At 39.4% G+C, this 23,937-nt stretch overlaps 1 long non-coding RNA gene across 1 annotated transcript; it reads right to left on the minus strand.

The window, feature by feature from the left end:
- Positions 1-8,291, minus strand: Platr10 (pluripotency associated transcript 10). Its single transcript, NR_040539.1, has 3 exons — positions 7,950-8,291; positions 1,360-1,550; positions 1-498 (listed from the first exon to the last, which is right to left on the minus strand). It is a non-coding gene; the product is annotated as a pluripotency associated transcript 10 (long non-coding RNA).
- Between the last annotated feature and the right edge of the window lie 15,646 nt (positions 8,292-23,937).

Below are 23,937 nucleotides of genomic sequence, written 5' to 3' on the forward strand. Positions count from 1 at the left end.
AACAGTTAAAAAGGAAAACATTTTATTTGGGCTGGCTTCACATTTCAGAGGTTTAGTCCATTCTTACCATGGTAGGAAGCATGGCAGCATGAAGGCAGACATGATGCTGGAGAGGTAGCTAAGACTTCTACATTTGGATTGACAGGCAGCAGGAAGAAAGAGGGACACTTGGCTTGGCTTGGCTTGAGCATTTGAAACCTCAAAGCCCACCCCCCAGTAGTGACACACTTCCTCCAGCTTGGCCACACCAAATGAGCCTACAAAGGCTATTTTCATACAAACCACCAAAGCCAACCACAATGCACTTAAACATTCAGTCTGCATGACAGGGCAGCTGCCTGGCTCAACAGATACACAGAAATGCTCTAAGAGCCACAGCAGGCTGTTTGGCAACAATTCTCCATAAATAATTTTTTCTTTGAGCTGTCAGAACATGCATGTCTATCTTCCACAAGAGGCAGCTACATACTTCTAAAAGAACATCATAGAATCCAGGAGCTAAAAAAAAAAAAAAAAAAAAAAGAATGGAGACCACCTGGGGTAGAGAAATGAGGCTTTATTATCTATATGAGAATGGTGCTTTTCTTAGAAGACTTTCAGTAAATGAGTTGACAGACTCAACTGTAACTCAACTCTTTGTTTTAGTTTTAAAGGATCTACTTAGTTACTTCTTTACATGTATGTGAATATGTCTGTGAGTGGGTACGTGCTGCTGCATGTGCCCGGGGCATGTGTAGTAGCCAGAGGAAGATGCCAAGTGTCCTCTATTAACATATATCCTCTACCTCTATAAATCACCATTCTTTTGAAGCTGTTCCCTGAACAAAGAGTTCCTGTTTTCTTGACTAGAGCACCTGCTCTTTGGATTTACATAACCCAGAGCTCCAGGTGGCCTTTAGATGATATAAGAATGTCTAATAGCCCCCGCCTTTTAATTAATTGGTTACTTTATTTATTTACATTTCAAATGTTGTCCCTAGTCCCCAGTCTTCCCTCTGCAAACTACCTCATCCCACCCCCTGCCTCTATGAGTGTGTTCCCCAACCTACCCACCCACTCCCACCTCACCCCTCTAGCATTCCCCTATGCTAGGGCAACAAGCCTTCATAAGACCAAGAGTCTCCCCTCCCATTGAAGCTAGATAAGACAACTTTCTGCTGCATATGCAGATGGAGCCATGGGTCCCTCCATGTGTACTCTTTGATTGTGGTTTTGTCCCGTGAGCTCTGGAGGTTCCGTTTAGTTTAGTTGATATTGTTGTTCTTCCTATAGGATTGTAAGCCCCTTCGGCTCCTTCAGTCCTTCCCTAACTCATCCATTGGGGTCGCTGGGTTCAGTCCAATGGTTAGCTGTGAGTACCTGCATCTATCTTAGTCAGATGCTGGCAGAGCCTCTCCGAGGACAGCCATACTAGGCTCCTGTCTGGGAGTACGTCTTGGTATCAGCAATAGTGTCAGGGTTTGGTGTCTGCAGATGGGAAGAATCACAAGGTGGGACAGTCTCTGGATGGCCTTTCCTTCAGTCTGCTCCATTTTTTGTCTCTGTGTTTCCTGTAGACAGGAACAATTCAGGGTTAAAAATTCTGGGCTAAAAATTTTGAGATGGGTGGGTGGCCCCATCCTTCAGCTGGGGTCCATGTCTATATATTGGAGGTGGTTTTTCAGGTTCTATCTACCCTCTGTTAAGTATTTTGGCTGATGTCACGCACATTTGGTCCTGGAAACCTCTCACTTCTCTGGCATCTGGGACTTTCTGCTGGTTCCCCTTCCTCACTGCTACTTACTTCTATTCATTCTCCTGACCCTCTGGACTTCTGTCTCTTTCCATACTTGGTCCTACTTCCCTTTTTCCTTCCCTCTTATTTCTTCCTCTCAGGTCCCTCCCTCTACTGCCCATGATTATTTTGTTCACCATTCTAAGCAGGATTGAAGCATCCACATTTTGGTCTTCCTTCTTGATAATCTTCATATAGTCTGTGAATTTTATTGTGGTTATTCTGAGCTTTTGGGCTAATATCCACTTATCAGTGAGTACATGCCATGTGTGTTCCTTTGGGTCTGAGTTACCTCACCCAGGATGATATTTCTAGTTCTATCCATTTGCCTGCAAAATCATTAAGTCTTTATTTTTAATAGCTGAATAGTACTCCATTGTGTAAATGTACCACAATTTCTGTATCCACTGTTCCATTGAGGGACATATGGGTTTTTTCCAGCTTCTGGCTATTATAGATAAGGATTGACTTTTAAAATGTGTAAAGCTACATAATTTGATGAAGAAAATACTACCCCTTTCATGATCATGAGGCAGGTGAGCATAGGAGATAGTTTTGCTTGGAAATGTGGGCTATACATACACATACACACACACACACACACACACACACACACACACACACCTTATAATATTCATTTTACAGCCTAGTTTCTTTACCTGCACTTGCTCTGCCTCCAGGAAAGAAGGAACCTAGTAACTTTAAAACTTCCAGAACCCATATCTGGATCCAGGCTATGCATATTCTCATATATGAACAAGTTTCCTCACTGCTGATAATGATCAACTTTAAACTGTTTCTGTTCCAAGTCTTTTCAACTATATTTCCTTATTCATTTTGAGGAATAGAAGCTCCAATCTGGCCAGAACTGGTTTTGGGTGCCCTGTGTAGTAAATCAAAACTCTGCCCTCTAATAATATAGTAATCACGCTTTCTGGAGAATCTTATTTACCACCTGATTCCTATGCATAATTAGACACATATATGATAAAAATCATATGCATTTTAGAATATTAACAATTGTGAAATTGTTGGGGCTGGCCTGAGGCTCTCATGTCCGGGTTCAAGCCTGGGAGGCACCTTGGAACTGGAAGAGAAGAGGGAATCTAGGCAGGTAGAGAAATAATGGGACCAAGACAAGCTAGTCTGCTCAAGGTTCAAATTTTTAATGGCAGACACACTTTATAAAGGAGAGGGGAAGCCCATCCAGAAATAATGGGACCAAGACAAGCTAGTCTGCTCAAGGTTCAAATTTTTAATGGCAGACACACTTTATAAAGGAGAGGGGAAGCCCATCCCCACCAAATCATCCTTGGAACCCAGCTGCAGGTGACCACGTGTAGGCTCCAGAATAGCTAGGCAGACTCCCAGCAGGTAGGAGCAGTGGCAGTGGCAGAACAATAGAGTGATCTAGGGAGGCAAGCTCCACCCTTGGTGATCTCCATAGTGGTAAGCAAAGTCAAGGTCTGGCTCAGCCTGCTTCAGGCTTGTGGGGGGAGGTTACATCTCCTCCCTGTTATTAATATAAAAAAGAAAGGCTGGACTGAGGCATAAAATTTATTTATGCTCTATAGTTCAGCCTGATTTCCTTGGGCCTAGTGAAGAAACCTGTCTCAGTGGGATTCCCTAACTTTATTTATAGTAAATCCTTATTTGGTTTAGACTGTACTTACTGTCCTAGTAAACATTCTGCAGACCATCCCTGAGCTGCAGGCTCCGTCTTTTGTAATGCTAATTAGTTACTGAATAGGTAACTTCCTTACTGAATTCCTACTGAATTCCAAGTTCTTTCTAGGAAGTTGGAACACTGGGGAAGGCTTAACTATATCAGAATTCAATCTTAAAAGGCACTTTTAATAAGATAATACTAAAGGAGAGCACGTGCATCCATACACCAGACTAACGTGGGGATAGGGTAAGAATGTACTGGTTATGAGAATGCCAAAGTTCCAGGAGGTGAGCATCCATGAAACTCTTTGCCTCATGAGTGCTCCCAGGCCTCTCGACCTGCCAAGCAAACTTCACTGGAGTGTGCATAGCATTCTCCCATTCTTATATTTTTGCTGAAGTTCCAGAATGTCCCACCTCATCATAGCTATAGATCTTAGGAGTGCTCTAAAGATGAGTGGAAACACAACGATTTACTAATAAAATAGTGCCAATAATAATAGCAAGTATGATAATATATTGAACCCAATCCAGGGGATTCAATGCACTTAGGTTATCTTTAAATCATTGGCCAATTCATCAATGTTCCAAGTGTCCAAGTGACTATTGCTAATATCTGGAATTTCTGCCTTTCTAGCCTTAATATATGCTATGCCCTGCCGTATTGTTAAGACTACTACTTCTAAGGCCTTAACCTTTGCCTCCAATTCTTTATGTGGCTCTGTGGTATACTATCAATAAACCACAACCTCTTGGCAGGTACCTCTGTCTAGATTAATATGATTCCAAGATCTGGGTGTCTGTCTAGACTGTCTGGCCCTCGTAGCTAACCTTAATTCCAAATCAGACCAAAAGCCACAATATGTACTAGAATGTTACTTGAGTGAAGATTAGTAACTGCCACCTGCTTGGAGGCGGGGATGCATGCCTTTTGCAGTCAGGCTAAAGGGCATTGACTGACCTGCTTGAAAAACAAAGTCCAGACAGTGAAAGGCAATGGTACAAAAGCTTATTTTGGGGAAGTCCAGGTACTCCATTCAATTGCAAATTAGCAATGATCAAGCTAGACTTAGAGCTCCAGGTGTGGGGGAGGTGACCTTGAGAATTGCAGAAAGGCTGCAATCTTTCTGGGAGAGGAGGCTGTGTTCTAATTTGTTAAGTAATTAAGAATATTTTGATATTTTCCCTGGGATACTCTAATACTGGAATTATTACTAGACCAGTCTAAGACTGAGTTAGAATAACCAGTCACATGAGAGAAAGAGAAGAATCACTAATCTTTCTGAGTCAGACTACACAGTCTCTGATGTTCTTTTTACCATAAGGTTAAAAGCTTGAAGCAAGGCAGCTTCACTTGTCCAAACTGGAAAAATGGCATACAAGGATGGCTCGAAAACGTGTACCCAATTCAGCTTCCTACTCACTATAGTCACTACAGTCAGGGCACTGAGCGAACTCACCTGTTTTGTCACACGAATTAGCCATCATGCTTCTGCAGCATTCTGTGAAGAAAACCTATGCTTTTCCCTTTTCTAATAAAGTAGCTGTTCAGGATCAAGCCATATGCCAATAAGTAGATCCTTTTAAGATACTATAAAGCATTTATTAAATTTTTTGACATCCAAATTTCAAAATTCTAAAATAAAAGTATGATTTAAATAATGTTCATGGGGATGCACTAAATAATAGACATGGGGATATAATTTCCCCCTTCTTTGTCTTTTAAGAAGCTAGTTTCAAAGTTTCACAGTACCTTGTCCTTGAGAATTAATAATTTGTTGACAAAACATCTCAAATACTTGACAGTTATAGTCAGTATTAATGTAACATGGGTTGTGACTAATTGCAATTGTTTCTCTTAAAGAGCGGTTGTAACTAGAAAGCTTGAAAAGTTATTAATAGTCACATGTGTATATTTATTTATTAACTCAAAAACAACAGCATTTATTTGCAGCAATTTATTAAGTATAAGTCCTCAAAAATTAACACTATTATGTGGAAACAAGTAGTAACTGAGGACACTCAGAGGAAAGAATTTTACATGCACAATTTCCAAGAATACTAAAATATTATCTTAAACCATAACTGTTTTGAATATATAAAGAATGAGATTATATCTCCAATCTATCTTATATGTAGGATCAATACATTGCTTGAGATATAAATCCACCATGGCATTGCTTTAAGATGTCCAGGCAATCTAGAACAATTTATTAAATGTCCAAAAACAGCCTTCTTAAAAGGACAGCATTTTTTCTTATGAGTTGTATATGTATAAGCAATTGCAAATTTGAGAATTAATAGCATCTGAGGGATGAACAATCTTAAGCAATTGTGAGCTCTGAGATATAATATTGACTATTAATATACAAATTAAGGTTTGATTGTTCAGCATTTTAAAACACCATCCACAGCACACAACTAAATTATCTGTGCTGAAGCAGGGGGAAGCTCAAAACAGTAAGTGTGTGATCCAATTCACATCTACTTATCTCTCATAGAGGGGTTGTTTGTAAACACAGTAATTGGGATGTATGCATGCATGAATTTATAGAAGATACAAAAGCATGCATGAAAACAGTTTTTTAGCTTATCTTTGGGATAATGATTGTCAATTTTATTTAAAATGATGATATGCAATAGATCAAATATTAATATTCTGTAATAACTAAATTGTTGTTTGGAACAAGGAACAGACACTTAGTCAGGTTCTTAAGACACAATTTTTGTTATAGGTTTTCCCAAACTATATGAATTTATCTTATAATTCTTTGTTAGCACCACAGTGGCTTAATAGGATGCTGAAAATGTGCTTTAAGGTGAATGCCACTTCAGCCTCGCCCTTGAGAGGCATTAGCTAACAAAATACTTTCCACTTAGGAAACAATATACACTGAAAGATTCAAACTCTTAGTTTCTTGATTACAGCTCACTAGAAGCAAAACTCTTTACAATTATCAGAATGCAAAGGAAAAAACAATCCTTTAAATCTATAATAACTTTATATAAAGTAGGCAAGTCACATCGCAATGTCCTGATGAATTCTACAGCCTGATTGACCTTTTTTTAATAAACTTAGAATTTAAACTTTATTTAGAACAACATCTGCAAAGGTGCTCTTACAGCTAAAAGGAATTCTCTCCTGAAGGCAGGGAGAGGGGAGGTTCTCAGAACTTTCCTAGTCACAGTATTCGAAACAAAGGAGATTTCTCACCAACTTCCCCGAGGCTGCTCTGAACTTGCATTAACTCGAACATAAGAAAAAATTTCCTAACTCAAGCATTTTGGCCCTCCTGTAATGAGGACAGATTTTAGAACTACTAAGTTTCTTTTGCAATATTAAATTATAACTACAACCTTGGGTAAACAAAACCCAATTTCAAAACAATTTATCACCTTAAGAATCAACATTAAAACTTCACTATTACATTGCGAGATTTGGCTGCCAATTTATACCTATGAATTTATGACAGTGCAAGCTTTAATGCTTCATTAAAGAGACCTTGCTTTAAATCTTATCTTAATCTTACTTTCTAGGATAAGAATCACATTAAATATTATCTCAGCTAGAAGTATCTTAGGAGGCCCTGTTTTGTTGTTGTTTGTTTGTTTAGTTTTTTTTTTTTTTGCCTGCGTATGCCACGTGTTTGAAAAACTCCTGAGTTGTCAATTTAAGGCTAACCCTCTGTTACCAATGTAACAATTATTTAATCCCAACCAATAACTCATGAGCTGATTGTGAAGACATGCAGAGCACATTACCAGTAAAAAACCAAATGAATCAGCTACACTTAGATCAATCAGAGAATATTAGTTTTTTCTAGCTATAATTATAAAATAAAAAGCACTTTGTCATTAGCCAAATGCAATAATCACGAATGCAGAGAATTTTCTTAGGAAAAAAACATCTATCAGCTTTTTTTGCCCCAATACCATGAGGCTGCAGACTCTCTTTAAAAAAAAAAACAAAAAACAAAAAACAAACAAACAAAAAAAAAAACAATTTTTCCAGCAGGGGCTCTCCTGCTGTGCCTGATCCTGTGGTCCTCTCAGCTTTGCTATACCAGCAGAGAAAGTTTTAGTCACCTTTTATCTTCCAATATGAAAACACAGAAATTCATTCATTCAGACTAGCCATGAACATACATGAATTGAACACGTGGACAGACCGGTGCACCAGACTTTAGACAAGACCTTAGACAAAAACACAAAGAGGGCAGAGGACTTCTACTGTAGGGCTCAGAGAGAACAAAGCAGAGTACCCCTAAAATTTCTCTCTGCTTCTGGGACATTTTCCCCCCCGCCTAATGCAGTTTCTGACTGCGACCAATCCGCCTAATTATTAAATCCCTTTTATTAAACCCTTTTATTTCTCTCACCTAAAAAAGTAGCTTCTGGAAGCTGCGGCTAACTGCCTGTCACATTCCTAGATCCTGTATCTCACTGCTGAACTTAAGTGAACCCAGCGTGCTGGTTTAACGCTGTTCCAGCTTAGCCCATACCACACCTTCTCCGGTATGAATTTTCTTTAATTCTTTTCTTCTTCCATGGAGCTCCAAACCAGCAGTGTTTCTTCCAAATGTCCTCTGCCATTCCTAAGTCCCAAGTTGGTTCGCCAAATGGTTGGGGCCGGCCTGCGGCTCTCATGTCCGGGTTCGAGCCTGGGAGGCATCTCGGAACTGGAAGAGAAGAGGGAATCTAGGCAGGTAGAGAAATAATGGAACCAAGACAAGCTAGTCTGCTCAAGGTTCAAATTTTTAATGGCAGACACACTTTATAAAGGAGAGGGGAAGCCCATTCCCACCAAATCATCCTTGGAGCCAGCTTCAGGTGACCACGTGTAGGCTCCAGAATAGCTAGGCAGACTCCCAGCAGGTAGGAGCAGTGGCAGAGGCAGAACAATAGAGTGATCCAGAGAGGCAGGCTCCACCCTAGGTGATCTCCTTAGTGGTAAGCAAAGTCAAGGTCTGGCTCAGCCTGCTTCAGGCTTGTGGGGGGAGGTTACATGAAATTATTATATGATGTAATCTATCAATCAAAATTAAGTTGCCCAAACTATACCCCTTAGTAATCATTCTCTCCTCTTAAAGTCCATATAAAAATACTATAAAGTTGCCTGGGCCCCTTGAGAACTCTTATTAATGTGGCCCTCTATCAACCTTAATAATGTATCTCTCTTAACCTGAACAATTGTTTTACTCAAAATCAAGTGGTCTTGCTTCTTTTGCATATCTGTGTGAGCCGAGTTTCAGTTCTTCATCTAAGAGGCCATGAAAACATTAGACACAGACACTGGTAGCAGTCACCCCGTTCTGCCTGCGTTTTCCAGCACTCGTTCATTTGCTCTTTGTTTCTACCATTTTGTCTTTTCTTGATTTATATAAACACCACGACAGGTAAAGTTTCAAGATGTTATATTATTCACCTGTGACATATGCAAGAGTCATTAAGCATCTTTATTTAAATTATATGTTCTTGGTTTTTATGGCTGAATTGGTCTACTGCCTATATATTCCATGGTGTGTTAATCTGCTAACACATTAATGATATTTGTGTCATTGCTAATTGTTGGCAGTTACATAGTATTGTTGTAAAAACTCATATAAAGGTTGATGAGAACTTTTGTAAAAAAATACTTTTTCCAAATCTGCATAATAAAAATAAAACACTGAATGGGGCATCCTGAATCATGTAACAATAGTATATTTGTAAGAAACTGCCCCTATTCACATAGTAACTGCAGCACTAGGCCTTTTCCAGTTGATCTGTGTTTGAGTTAGCACTTGCTACTGTCAGATTGTGCAAACACTTGCATGTGCTGATATCTGTTTGTTGTGTAGGTGTTGGCCATTCTGAAATGTGTAATTGTTTCTACTTACAATTTAAATTAATTTACCCCTAATGACATGGTTTCTATATTCAGACATATTTTTCATTTTTACTGCTATGTACCTTCTCTGGTAATATTTATTTTAATCTTTGGATTATTTCCTTTATTAGGTTTTTCATTCTTATTTGAATTTTAAAAATTCAAATGGTTTGAGACCTTTGTCAAATATGTTATTTGCAAATGTTTTCTCTCAGTCTATAGTTTATCTCAATTCCTTTGCAGTATAATACAAAAAATATTAAAATGTTATTACTTTAAAAGAAGCCAATGTTTTCCAGAACATGGTTTGGTGTTGTTCTAGCTTCATTTCTCTGTCGTGACAAATACCTGAACAAAAGACAGCACTGGGAGGAAAGGTTGTATGTGCCTTCCAACTCCAGGTTAGAGTTCACCATAACAGGGGAGTTGAAGAAGTCGGAGCTCCACCATCTCACATCTACTTCTAAGAATGGAGAGAGGAGTCCACGTATGCTGCTTGCCTGTTTGCTAGTTTTCCCTACTCTGATACAGCTGAGAGCCCAGCCCGTGAAATAATGCTGCACACAATCAGGTTCTCCCACCTCAATTAACCCTCAAGACAATGCTTCTCAGATACAGCCACCCCCCAACCTGATTGAGACTCTCTTCCATTATGATGCTACATTGTAACAAGTTGACAACATAACCATCTCAAGTGATCAAAGAATTATGCCAGGCCTAAAAGTGGATTACTTTCACATAAGTGTATGCTATGTGTGTGTGTGTGTGTGTGTGTGTGTGTGTGTGTGTGTAAGACATTTTGATTAAACTTGTGAATGGGTGAACGGGTGGGGTATTTAATGTTTCTTTGGCCTTTTTTATGTACAATTATTACAGCACCATTTGCTGAAGACTGGTTTTACTCCATTGAATTGGTTTGGGGGCTTCATGAAAAACACACTGGCAGCATTTCTGTGAATCTATTTCGGTGTCTTTAGACTCCTCTATTAATCTATCTTTTCACCAGTAACAGATGATCTTAGTTACATAGTCTCCTACCAAATCTTAGTAGAATGCTTTGTATATACTGCAGATGTACAAAACACATTCTAAAATGAATGTGCAAAAGAAAATGAAGCTGATGTAAAACAGATCAAAAATATTCACACTACATGACCCTAAAACTCATTATGATTAAGTATTTAGTTTTCTGAAACAACTGCAAGTGGTTCTTCAAAAACTGTAGTATTCCAGTTACTTACAGATTATATAAGCAAGTATTAACCAGTTATGCACTGAATATCTATAAATAGATTTTGTTACACTCATCTGTTATAATAGTTTGAGCAGACAGCTTGAAATTTCTCAGTACACTATTATGTCATCAGGTAGGCCTCCTGTCACCTCTGAGTATTACCTCACAGGTCACCAAATGTTACTCCTTTTTAAGACAGTTCTGTTCTCCTGTCCAAGTTGTCTGACTTCTCCTCACCCATGTTGAAGTTCACTAACTCAATCCTCTTGGTAACATTCTACTATTATTCTCAACTAGTGAATTGTTTTAACTATATTCCTAATTTTTTTGTTTTTTTCCTTTTAAGTACCATTTATTTTCTACTGAATAGATTTAATTTTGTTATTTTGTAGTTTTAAGAGTGTTTTCCTCTGCTTCATTGAATGCTTCTCTATTTTTATGTAATATATCTCTCTGTACACCAAAATCTGCCACTTCATAACCATACCTAGAAATATATCCTTTCCTGGAAATAGAAATGTATACATTATAACAATTTTGAGCCAAAAGTAACTAGGCCAAAATGCTATGTGATTTCTGAGAAAAAAAAAAGTAGATGATTGTGAATGTTTGGATTTTCTGATCTGTTGCTTATTTATACAGATTTATTTTTCCTACTTTTACTGTTCTCGATGCATTTTCTATTGATAACAATACATGATGAAATTTGCTCTTAGCGAGAATTTAGAAACTATTAGTTCTCTAACCATTTGCTTCAGATGGTATCCATCATCACTATAAAACAGAGATTTTAGAACAAAGTTTTCAAATTCTCTATTTTGTGAGAAATTGTTTATTTTCACCTATGTAGACATTCCTTTTTGTGAGTGCACAGGTGTGTGTGTGTGTGTGTGTGTGTGAGAGAGAGAGAGAGAGAGAGAGAGAGAGTGAGTTGAGGAATGATCTCACCCGATAATATAAACTAGCCTAGATATCATGATCTTCCTGCCGTGGCATCATGAGTACTGCATTACTGGCATGAACTATTATACCTAGACTACAAAAATATTTTTAGCATTGTTAAAGTAAAAATGTTTGTAAGAAATAAAAGATTTAGTTTTTCCATGCCCATTTTAAACTTTATAATATCTTGAAACTTTCACTAAACTATAAAAAACTAAAACCTTTTACTTCCTTAAATGCTAAAAGAACCTAATGTTTTCCATTTCTTCTTTGATTCATGCAAACATGAGGATGTGATTTTAGCCCATGTACTTTGTTTCATGTCTTCCAACAATGTTATTCTTGTAAGAACATTGAAGCCTTGAAAAGCACATAAGAGCGTGATGTAAAAAATATGTATCTTCTAAAAAGAAAGAGTTCCACAGAAAAAGCAGCTTACTTTCTTTTATTATGTCCTTTGGTTCAAAGACTAGGAGATAATTCAACATTAATAAGCCAAAAATTTAAAGTAGATACTGATGATGCTGAGTTTTTATTTTGATTAAATAAGGATAAATTAACAGGATACTAACATTGTAAAAATTGAAGTGATAAACTATGCGTACTGTCTGTTCAAATTTTGTCTTTGTTATTAGTCCAGATGTTTTAGTTAGGGTTTTACTCCTGTGAACAAACACCAGGACCAATGTAAGTCTACAAGACAACATGTAATTGGAGCTAGTTTACAGGTTCAGAGGTTCAGTCCAGTATCATCAAGGTGCAGACACGGCATTTCCAGGCAGGCATGATGCAGGCAAAGCTGAGAGTTCTACCTCTTCATCTGAAGGCTGTGAGTGAAAAACGGATTTCCAGGCAGCTGGAGTAAAAGGGTCTTAAGCCCATGCCCACAGTGACACATTTACTCCAACAAGGCCACACCTCCCAATAGGCCCACTCCCTGGGCCAAGCATATACAAACTATCACACCAGATATATATGGACTTTTTAAAAATTTTTCAGCATTTATAATGGAAAAATAAAATGGTTTTCTGTAACATATGGCATGAGTCAGAAAACATTTCTTTAGAAGACTTCACAGTTAAACTCACTGATGCCGCTTTGTTTCTCTTCAAATAGATGTTGTTTTGTTCATCCTCCTATTCTATGGCTGTAATTCATGGGTATTTAAATCTGACGTTTGCTCACAAAATTGCTCTTCTCTTTGATATCCAAGGAAAACTGCCAATGAAGAGAATACCCCTGTTCATATGATTGAGTGGCCACCTTTCCCAGCATTATTTATTTATTTATTTATTTTTTTTGCTTAAGTGTGTATCAACACATACTTATGGGAAAAATAGGGACTTTGAGAATAGAGTGGAAGCCCCAGCCCTCCGGTGTGTGTCTTTGAAGCCACTTACTTAACTACTATCCATTTATATTAATAATAGTATTCTCCTTTATAATATCAAAGAAAATATTAACTGATGTCATATGAATGAAGAGTCTAGGAACGTAATACTTCGTATCAAGAAAGTTGACCTCTTAGCACTGACCATCCCCCTCTGCGTCCTCCTGAAATTCCTCTTTTTCACATTTCATACCTATGACAGCAGAGGGATCAAAGGTGTTTGGGGATCATTTGTGGCTGGGCAACAGTCAAGAAAGTTACCACTTTCTGTGCATGCTGTAATCTTGTCACATAGCTGGTATCCCTTGGGAACTCAGTCAAAGAAACAGCTGAGAAAGAATTCTAATGATCATTTGAGAAAGCATCATAAATCTTGGTTATTGTCTAAAAAACCTTTCATTGATTTTTCTGTAAAATAAAGTGCCAGTTTCAAGATGTAAGAATAGATGTCAATAGCTTGGAAGAAAGTCTTGGGGACAAAAACCGCGGGACTCTTTGGCCAGCAATAAGTCACTGGTGCCCTTGTCAATAGTGCAGACAAATATGGGCAGCAGTCACTTCACAGAAAGGAGTGGAGATGGTCTCTGCTCTACAATCTTTGAATATTGTTTGCATTTTTATTTCAAATAGAGGTATGTGTGAGACATAATAAAATTTTATTTAATTAATATAAATGGCTTTTGTTTTTAAATGAATTTTAAATAAACATTATAGTAAATATTATAATTGATGTCAGTTTATCCCAGTGGTTTTCTTAGCAATACATTAAAAAAATCTTGTTATAGATATCTAGAGTCCATTGAAATGGAGTAGATATTACTCAGCAGATAAGGGCCTTATTTATTAGAAACACACAGTAAGGAGAATGGTTGTCAGCTGTAATTTCCTATAAGCATTACTACCATTGGCTATCACAGGGGCTATTTAGAAGATCAAAACCGAGAGGAACACAAGCAAAGGTGAGAAGAAAGGAAGAAGAGACGAGAAAGGCCAATAGGCGCGGGCTGAGAGAACCTGGGAATGCTGGGAATGTTTTCTGAAGATGATTGTGTCTCAGCTGCAGCAGATTAATCATGGCAATTGCTCACCTATGGCCTACAAGTGCACATGAAAGACTGGAACATGTGCTTGTGTGATGGGCAAAAGAAGGCTAGGCATGCTGTTTTGTTCCGCAGCCTCTGTAGAAAGCAAGCATTCTAACCACATTCTTACCTGCCATACTTTATGCACTAATTAGTGGGAGCCTTTGAGTTGGTTGGTAATCATCAGATATAAAGAGAAGAGCTTTAATTTTGCCCCAAGAAGTTCCCTTGCTTTCAATAAAAATTATTTTATTTAGCTATATTTAACAAGTCCCAGAAATCATGATCACGGTAATTCTTTCTTAGGAAGAGATTTTGAAATTTATATCTCAATGATTTTGTATGGTTCAAATCACAACAACCAATTTCCTAGAAATTTTCCTATTTCACAATGATACTGATAGAAAAAACAATTAAACAGTCAATAGTTTAGTATTTCTGAAAGGTAGCAATTTTTTTTTTTTCCGAGACAGGGTTTCTCTGTGCAGCCCCAGCTGTCCTGGAACTCACTCTGTAGACAAGGCTGGCCTTGAACTTAGAAATTCACCTGCCTCTGCCTCTGCCTCCCAAGTGCTGGGATTAAAGGCATGCTCCACCACGCCCAGCTACATTTTCCTAATTTAAATTATTCAGAAATTCTTAAGGTGGACTATTTTGGTCATTTAGGTTCTACTTCAACTAATAGTATCTAAAATTTTTGATTGACCATTCCTAATAAAATTAAGCATGAGGGAGCTAAAGAGATGACTCGGTGATTAAGAGAACTTGCTGCCCAGTTGGTTTTCCAGTTACTTGCTACTTCAGACAACTGACAACTGCCTGCAACTCCTGTTTCAGGGAATCTGACCACCTCAGGCCTCCTAGGGCACCTGGTCCACATGTGTATATTCACACACATGCATACACACACACACACACACACCCCTAAATAAAAACAAAAATGCGAAAGAATAAAGTAGAGGTTGTTGCCCCCGATATAAATTTTTTTAATGGTAAGATGGTGGGCCACACTATGTCATTGCAATCGTGATACACTGTTAAGAGTAGTAAATGCTTTTCTATCAATTTTTAAATAGTTAGATGGGTGAAAAAAAATACCCCCAATGACAATGTTAGTCTAGTTTCAGAATGACACAAAACACTAAAAGTGTCCACTATAATAAGATGATGGATTTCAATGCTAAATTTCAGAGGACAGAATAAGAATCTTTCACTCCTTTCACGTAAAATCATATATATTTTTTCATGATGTCCTATTTCTGCTTCAGATTTGAAGTGGAATAATATCTTTTTGACTCTTGGAATTTGTACTGGCTAGTTTTGTGTCAACTTGATACAGCTGGGGTTATCACAGAGAAAGGAGCTTCAGTTGAGGAAATGCCTCCATGAGATCCAACTCTAAGGCATTTTCTCAATTAGTGATCAAGGGGGAAAGGCCCCTTGTGGGTGGGACCATCTCTGGGCTGGTAGTCTTGGGTTCTATAAGAGAGCAGGCTGAGCAAGCCAGAGGAGGCAAGCCAGTAAAGAACATCTCTCCATGGCCTCTGCATCAGCTCCTGCTCCCTGACCTGCTTGAGTTCCAGTCCTGACTTCCTTTGGTGATGAACAGCAGCATGGAAGTGTAAGCCGAATAAACCCTTTCCTCCCCAACTTGCTTCTTGGTCATGATGTTTGTGCAGGAATAGAAACCCTGACTAACACAAATTGGTACCAGCAGAGTGGGGTATTCCTGTGACAACCTGACCATGTTTTGGGGAGGTCTGTGGAAGGACTTTGGAACTTTGGGCTTGAAGATCCATTTGTTGTTAAGAGCTCTGTCAGATGTTTTGTAAGAGCTTGGAAGATAATGTTGAGAACAGTGCAGAAGATGGAGGCCTAGCTTGTGAAATTTCAGAGGGAAAATTAAAGACTTTTCAGGGCCATTGCTGTTTTGATTGTGAAGATTCTGTAGTTCTGGTTAGCTGGGGCTGAAGAATCAGCTGTGATTAACAAGATACCAGAACTACTAAAGCAAAAACTTTGCATTACTGGGACTATTGATGCTGGTTAGCTGGAGCTAAGAAATTAGCGGTGATTAAGAAGAGACCAGCATCATTGAGGTGACATCTTCTGGGAAGTGTTTTATGAGAGCACAGTGGCTGCGTTCCAGATATAGCCAAAGTTGTACCTTGTGCTGTGGCTGGACTTGGTAATGTGTAAGGGTCACCCAGGTGGTACTGGTTTTGAAGGCATGAAGGAGTTGAGCAGAGCAGCTGAGGCTTGGCACTGTGAGAGGCCATGGAAGGCCATGGTGAAAGTGCAGGCTCAGTTGCAATTGATGGCCCAGGACTGACGGGGTCATGCAGTGTTTTGGAGATGCCAGTACCATGAGATGACCACCAAGAGCAGCAGCAGCAGTGGAGTACAGGCATCTGGAGCCTAGAGGATGACGCGTGTGCTACAAAGGGCATGGCTGGAGAAGTGACCCAAGCCCTTGGAGGAGCCCAGAAGATCGTGAGTTGGATCCCAGACATTGGACGGTTGGAGATTGACTTTTGCTTTTGATTGTGACTGTGCCCTGATATTTTCCCTCTTGAAGGAAGAAACTGTTTTAGTGGAGCCCACAGTTAAGAGACTTTTAATTGTAAAAAGACTTTGGATTTTAAAAGAGATGGATATTTTAAAGAGATTGGAATTTTAAGAATATGTAAAGACTGTGGGACTTTTAAAGTTATTTAGATCTTGGGGATGAATAAGAATGTAAGGGTTGAGGCTTACTAGTGATGTGTTTGTGTGTCAAGTTGACAAAGGGTCAATTGTACTGGCTAGTTTTGTGTCAACTTGATACAGCTGGGGTTATCACAGAGAAAGGAGCTTCAGTTGAGGAAATGCCTCCATGAGATCCAACTCTAAGGCATTTTCTCAATTTGTGATCAAGGGGGAAAGGCCCCTTGTGGGTGGGACCATCTCTGGGCTGGTAGTCTTGGGTTCTATAAGAGAGCAGGCTGAGCAAGCCAGAGGAGGCAAGCCAGTAAAGAACATCTCTCCATGGCCTCTGCATCAGCTCCTGCTCCCTGACCTGCTTGAGTTCCAGTCCTGACTTCCTTTGGTGATGAACAGCAGCATGGAAGTGTAAGCCGAATAAACCCTTTCCTCCCCAACTTGCTTCTTGGTCATGATGTTTGTGCAGGAATAGAAACCCTGACTAAGAATTAAAAATCAAGGTTGAAGAATCAGCTGTGTCTGTGTTGATTACAATGTTCATAAAACTACCTATTGTTAAGCAGAATGGCAGTAACATTGTAAGACAAACACAGCTTGGGCTATTATTATTCACACACACACAGAAAAGCACCCCCCCACCCCTGCCCAGTCATATACTCCAAGATGCCTAGAGTAAACGAAGTCCTCACCCTTCTTAACCTCCTGTTGAAGTTCCCTTCCTCTCACACCCTGTAGTCAAAGCCCACAGATCAGGGAAGCCATGGACCTGTTTCAACCACAAGAAACTCCTGAGGTAAAGGTAAGTTCAGTCGGTTCTTCTGAGGTTGCCTTTACCATTGCTGAAAGAGAAAACATTTGGTTATAGGAATTTCTCTTTCCTTTAATGTATAAAATGAAGTTACAATCAATGGTTTGGATTTTAGTTATTAGGGACTGCGTGGTTGCTATGCACACAATGGGAGGAAGCATTTTTAAAAAAATGTCTTTCACAGCAGGAATACATGGCCTGTGGATAAACCAAGCAGGGGTCACATGGGCTTATAGCAACTGAAATGGCAAGCACAGAGCCTGCATGGGTCTGTGCTAGGTCCCCTGAGTATATGTTATGTTGTTAGCTTGGTGGTTCTGTGGGATTCCTAACAGTGGGCGAGTGGTTCTTTGACTGCTTTGCCTGCTCTGAATACTTTTTTTTTTTTTCTCCTATTGGATTACCTTGTTTAGTCTCGATAGGCCTTAGGCTTTTGTCTTCTCTAACCATATTTTGTTTTGTCCTCTTTGATTGTCCTGTCTCGGAAGCCTGCTCTTTTCTGAAGAAGAAACAGAGGAGTGGATCTGAGAAAGAGTGGAAGTGTGGGGGAGTTAGGAGGAGAGGAGGGAGGGGAAACTGTGGTTGGAGTGTAGTGTATGAGAGAAGAGTCTATTTTCAAGAAAAAAAAAGTCATTCATTTTTGTTTCTAAATAGGAAAAATCTTAGTATAATATTTCTAGAAGAAAGTTATTTTAGCTAACATGTCTTTATTGCCCATAACATGTCTTTACTTTTTCTGTTACTGGAAATTCTCCAACTTACTCATGAAAAAAATGTTCAACATCCTTAATCATCAGGGAAATGCAAATCAAAACAACCCTGAGATTCCACCTCACACCAGTCATAATGGCTAAGATAAAAAAACTCAGGTGACAGTAGATGTTGTCGAGGATGTGGAGAAAGAGGGACACTTCTCCATTGTTGGTGGGATTGCAAGCTTGTACAATCACTCTGGAAATAAGTGTGGCAGTTCCTCAGAAAATTGGACATAGTACTACTGGAGGATCCCGGAATACCTCTCCTGGGCATATATCCAGAATATGTTTCAACTGGTAAGAAGGACACATGCTCCACTATGTTCATAGCAGCCTTATTTATAATAGCCAGAAGCTGGAAAGAACCCAGATGTCCCTCAACAGATGAATGGATACAGAAAATGTGGTACATTTACACAATGGAGTACTACTCAGCTATTAAAAAGAATGAATTTATGAAATTCCTAGGCAAATGGATGGATCTGGAGGGCATCATTCTGAGTGAGATAACCCAATCACCAAAGAACTCACATGATATGTACTCACTGATAAGTGGATATTAGCCCAGAAACTTAGGATACCCAAGATATAAGATACAATTTGCTAAACGCATGAAACTCAAGAAGAACGAAGACCAAAGTGTGGACACTTTGCCCCTTCTTAGATTTGGGAACAATCACCCATGGAAGGAGTTACAGAGACACAGTTTGGAGCTGAGATAAAAGGATGGACAATCTAGAGACTGCCATATCCGGGGATTCATCCCATAATCAGCTTCCAAACGCTGACACCATTGCATACACTAGCAAGATTTTGCTGAAAGGACCCAGATATAGTTGTCTCTTGTGAGACTACGCTGGGGCCTAGCAAACACAGAAGTGAATGCTCACAGTCAGCTATTGGGTGGATCACAGGGCCCCCAATGGAGGAGCTAGAGAAAATAACCAAGGCGCTAAAGGGATCTGCAATCCTATAGGTGGAACAACAATATGAACTACCCAGTACCCCCCAGAGCTCGTGTCTCTAGCTGCATATGTATCAGAAGATGGCCTAGTTGGCCATCAGTGGAAAGAGAGGCCCATTGGTTGTGCAAACTTTATATGCCTCAGTACATGGGAATGCCAGGGCCAAGAAGTGGGAGTGGGTGGGTGGGGGAGTGGGTGGGGGAGTGTGTGGGGGACTTTTGGGATAGCATTGGAAATGTAAATGAAATAAATACCTAATAAAAAATAAATTAAAAAAATAGTTATGAATTTGCTATGCACTAATGACACAACAATAAATGAGATCTAGAACCACTGTGTCTTGGAAATCTAGTTGAGGGTGTTAACATTAATGCTGAGAGAAAAGCTTGTCTCAGATGCAGTTGATGATATTCTCACATCTAAAGGTACTAGTGCTAGAGGTCCAAGGATATCTAAATGCAAGATGCTGGAAAGTCCTTGAGTTTGTTTCTTGCTCATTTATGCTCACGTGTTTCCTCAGTACTCACAGAAAACCTGCCCAGATGCATGGTCTCAGTTTCATTTTCGGTTTGTTCAATTTATTTACATAAGACCAATCATTCTTTGCAATTTTATGAGGTCCTGTTTGTCGACTCTTGATCTTATAGCACAGGCCATTGCTGTTCTGTTTAGGAATTTTTCCCCTGTGCCTCATAAAATTGCAAAGCTTCTGTAGGGCAAAAGATACTGTCAATAAGACAAAAAAGACACCAACAGATTAGGAAAGAATTTTTACCAATCCAAAATCTGATAGGGGACTAATATCCAATACATATAAAGAGCTCAAGAAGCTGAACTCCAGAAATTCAAATAACTCCATTAAAAAATGGGGTACAGAGCTAAACAAAGAATTCTCAACTGAAGAATACCAAAAAGCTGAGAAGCACTTGAAAAAATGTTCAACATCCTTAATTATCAGGAAAATGCAATTCAAAACAACCCTGAGATTCTACCTCACACCAGTCAGAATGGCTAGAATCAAAAATTCAGGTCACAGCAGATGCTGGCGAGGATGTGGAGAAAGAGGAACACTCCTCCATTGCTGGTGGGATTGCAAGTTGGTACAATCACTCTGAAAATCAGTCTGGCGGTTCCTCAGAAAACTGGACATGATACTACCACTAGACCCAGCAATACCTCTCCTGGTCATATACCTAGAAGATGTTCCAACTGGTAATAAGGACACATGCTCCACTATGTTCATAGCAGCCCTATTTATAATAGCCAGAAGCTGGAAAGAACCCAGATGTCCCTCAACAGAGGAATGGATACAGAAAATATGGTACATTTACACAGTGGAGTACTACTCAGCTATTAAAAACAATGAATTTATGAAATTCTTGGACAAATGGATGTATCTGGAGGATATCATCTTGAGTGAGCTAACCCAATCACAAAAGAAGTCACTTGGTATGCACTCACTGATAAGTGGATATTAGCCCAGAAACCTAGAATACACAAGATGCAACTTCCAAAACACAAGAAAATCAAGAAGGAAGACCAATGCGTGGATACTTCATTCCTCCCTAGAATACGGAATAAGATATCCATGGAAGGAATTGCAGAGACAAAGTTTGGAGCTAAGATGAAAGGATGGACCATCCAGAGACTGCCCCACCCGGGAGTCCATCCCATATTCAGCCAGCAAACACAGACACTATTGCATATGCCAGCAAGATTTTGCTGAAGGGACGCTAATGTAGCTGTCCCCTGTGAGGCTTTGCCAGTGCCTGGCAAATATAGAAGTGGATGTTCACAGTCATCTATAGGATGGAACACAGGTCCTCCAATATAGGAGCTAGAGAAAGTACCCAAGAACTGAAGGGGTCTGCAATCCTATAGGTGGAACAACAATATGAACTAATCAGTACCTCCAGAGTTCGTGTCTCTAGCTGCATATGTAGCAGAAGATGGCCTAATTGGCCATCACTGGGAAGAGAGGCCCATTGGCCTAGCAAACTTTATATGCCCCAGTACAGGGGAACATCAGGGCCAAGAAGTAGGAGTGAGTGGGTAGGGGAGCACGGTGGGGGGAGGGTATAGGGGGCTTTTGGGATAGCATTTGAAATATAAATGAAGAAAATATCTAATAAAATAAATGTGGGAAAAAAACCCAATCATTCTTAATATGTATGGCATTGCTAAAATAGAAGAAACATGAGAAACATAGGAAACATTTCTAAAACGATGTTCTTCAAAGCATGGCCTGGATGGCACAATCACATTGAACACCATACCTATTTGCTTCTGCACATATCCACTTACAAAAATGTCTATCTGTTGAGCCCCAGGTCTGTAACAACTAACAAGGCATACCTTAATGCACAATAAAGATGAAGCAATCCCTGCGGTTCATCCTGTAGGCTTGATGTTCTCTCTGTGGTAGACATACTCAGATCCTCAAATATATCCTTTGTAATTAGGGGGAGTTCTCACACGTGGTAGGCCATATGTCGTGCAGTCTGAGAGAAATATGGGCATGAATCATAAACTTCTTCATGATAACCATGAAGACAAGGAAGAGAAAGTTGTTCCAATCTCTCAAAGAAAGTATTTTTAGAGCATAGATATCCCACCATGTTTACACAGTTCTTTCTTATAGTCAACAAAATGTGTGTTTAGAATTAGCCAGCTGGACTCAGTTTCGATGATCCTCCAATTTTGATGGCAACACCTAGAGCATCATGATTAGGAGCCCTTACAGAGGATATACTACAGACAGGCATGTAAGCTGCTTTAGAGAACTGCACTGGCTGGGATAGACAGTCCTTCCACTCCTCCATCTCATTCTGTGGATGCTATCTGCTCAGCAAATCTTGGACAATTCTGTGGGGGAAATGCTAGGATGCGGTATCCAATCACCCTCATTTCAGCCTATAAAAAAATCTTTGACATGGAAAAAAAGAATTACAGAACAGGAAATGCAACAACATAAATAAAGGCGACCTTTAATGTATTCTACCGTGCCTTTTAGTTGTATGCAGTCGGGTGGGTAACCGTGTCCTGGCCAATATGAATTGATTTGAATACTGGCCCTTGCTCTGCTCTCCTACGCTTGCTGGGTGTAGTATATCTGAAGAGATACTCTGATTGTGTCAGCCAAAGTAGTTCCAGTGGGAAAGGACTGAGTTTCCATTTAAAGGACAAATGCCCAGTACAGGCTTAGGACCACCAATGGCCCAAAATGAAACCTGAATAATTAAACAGATTAATGTGCATCTGCTCTTACATTCACCAGCCTGCTGGGCATTACTGAGCATACATATGAGTAACTTATTCTCATAAAACATTTTACCTTTCCACTTTTGTTCTCATTTTTTCTTTTCTTTGGTATTTCACCAAAATAATAAACTATGTAATATACCCACTCATGACAGCGGTGTGGTCTCCAGTCAGAAAGACACATTTATTTTAAATTAATGCCCCATCTTTGTGAGGTACTAAAACTTGTTGAATAATGCAGGACAAGTCTCTAGCATCACAAGACCCGTGCCCAGGCCAGTGGGTCCCTTGACAGAGATTGATTACATTCTTGCTACCTCTCTGCTTCTGAGACTTGAAACAGCTTTTGCTGTTCTGTACATGCCTGCCCCAGGATTCACATCTTTCACCTGATCACCACTGCTGAAGAGCTTAGAATGGCAGCTAATAAACCTGCTTGACTGAATGACAGCTAATACTCTTCACTGGAGTCGAGGATGCAAAGCTACTGATGACCTTTAACCTTATCATCTTCCCCAAGCAAGCTGTATAGTAGGGTAGTCACTCAATAAATTTAGTAAAGGATTGTCTGTTTGTTATCCTATTAACCACGTGTTGAGTATCTACCCATCAGAGCTTTGGGGACAGAAACATGTAAGTGAACCCAACTCAGCTGCCACACTGAGTTCATTACAGTGGAGAACAGTGGGAGGCAGAGACATACATCTGTATAGGCAGTTAGGATATTATGCAAGGTGTGAGACAGAGGATGCTCTGGGGATTTGTCAAATCAATTGAGCTGTGCAAGCTGCTGTTCTGTGTGTCTTAGTGTATGCAGCAGAAAGCATTTGGCAAAATACTGTTTCAAAAATTAATCTACAAGCTAGAGAGATGGTTTAGCAGCTAAGAGTCCTTCCTCTTCATGCAAAAGACTGGAATTAGATTTTCAGCATCCACATGATGGCTCAAAATAGCCTGTTAATCCAGTTCCAGGGGATTCAATGCCCTTTCTGGCCTCTGAGGGCACTATAAATGTATGTGATATGTATACACATATGAAGGCAAAACATGCATACACTGAAAATGAAAAAAAAAACCTTTAGAAATAGAAAAAGCGAATTAAAAGTTATTAAACAGTGACATTTGTATGTAGGCTTTCTACCTCTCTGATGCCAAGAAAGCTTTCATTTTGCCAAATATGCTTTCTTTTTCTTCTCTTCTTTTCTCTTCTCTTGTTTTCTTTTCTTAAGGCTGTATCTCATGTAATATAGGCTGGCTTCTAACTCAGCATATCATCACAGATACTCATGAACCTCTGATCCTCCTGCTTCACCTCCCAAATGCTGAAGTGACAGCCGTATGTCACCATGCCTGCTGCATCTTTTGCTGGGCATCAAACTTTGTCCACAAGCTGACCTACACCCTCAATCACCCTAGTACATTTACCTAAATATGACTTTACCTGTTCCTTCTAATTTCTAACATGGGTCTTTATGTTCATTTGAAG

Source organism: Mus musculus, chromosome 3, assembly GCF_000001635.26.
Source record: "Mus musculus strain C57BL/6J chromosome 3, GRCm38.p6 C57BL/6J".
Lineage (NCBI taxonomy): Eukaryota > Metazoa > Chordata > Mammalia > Rodentia > Muridae > Mus > Mus musculus.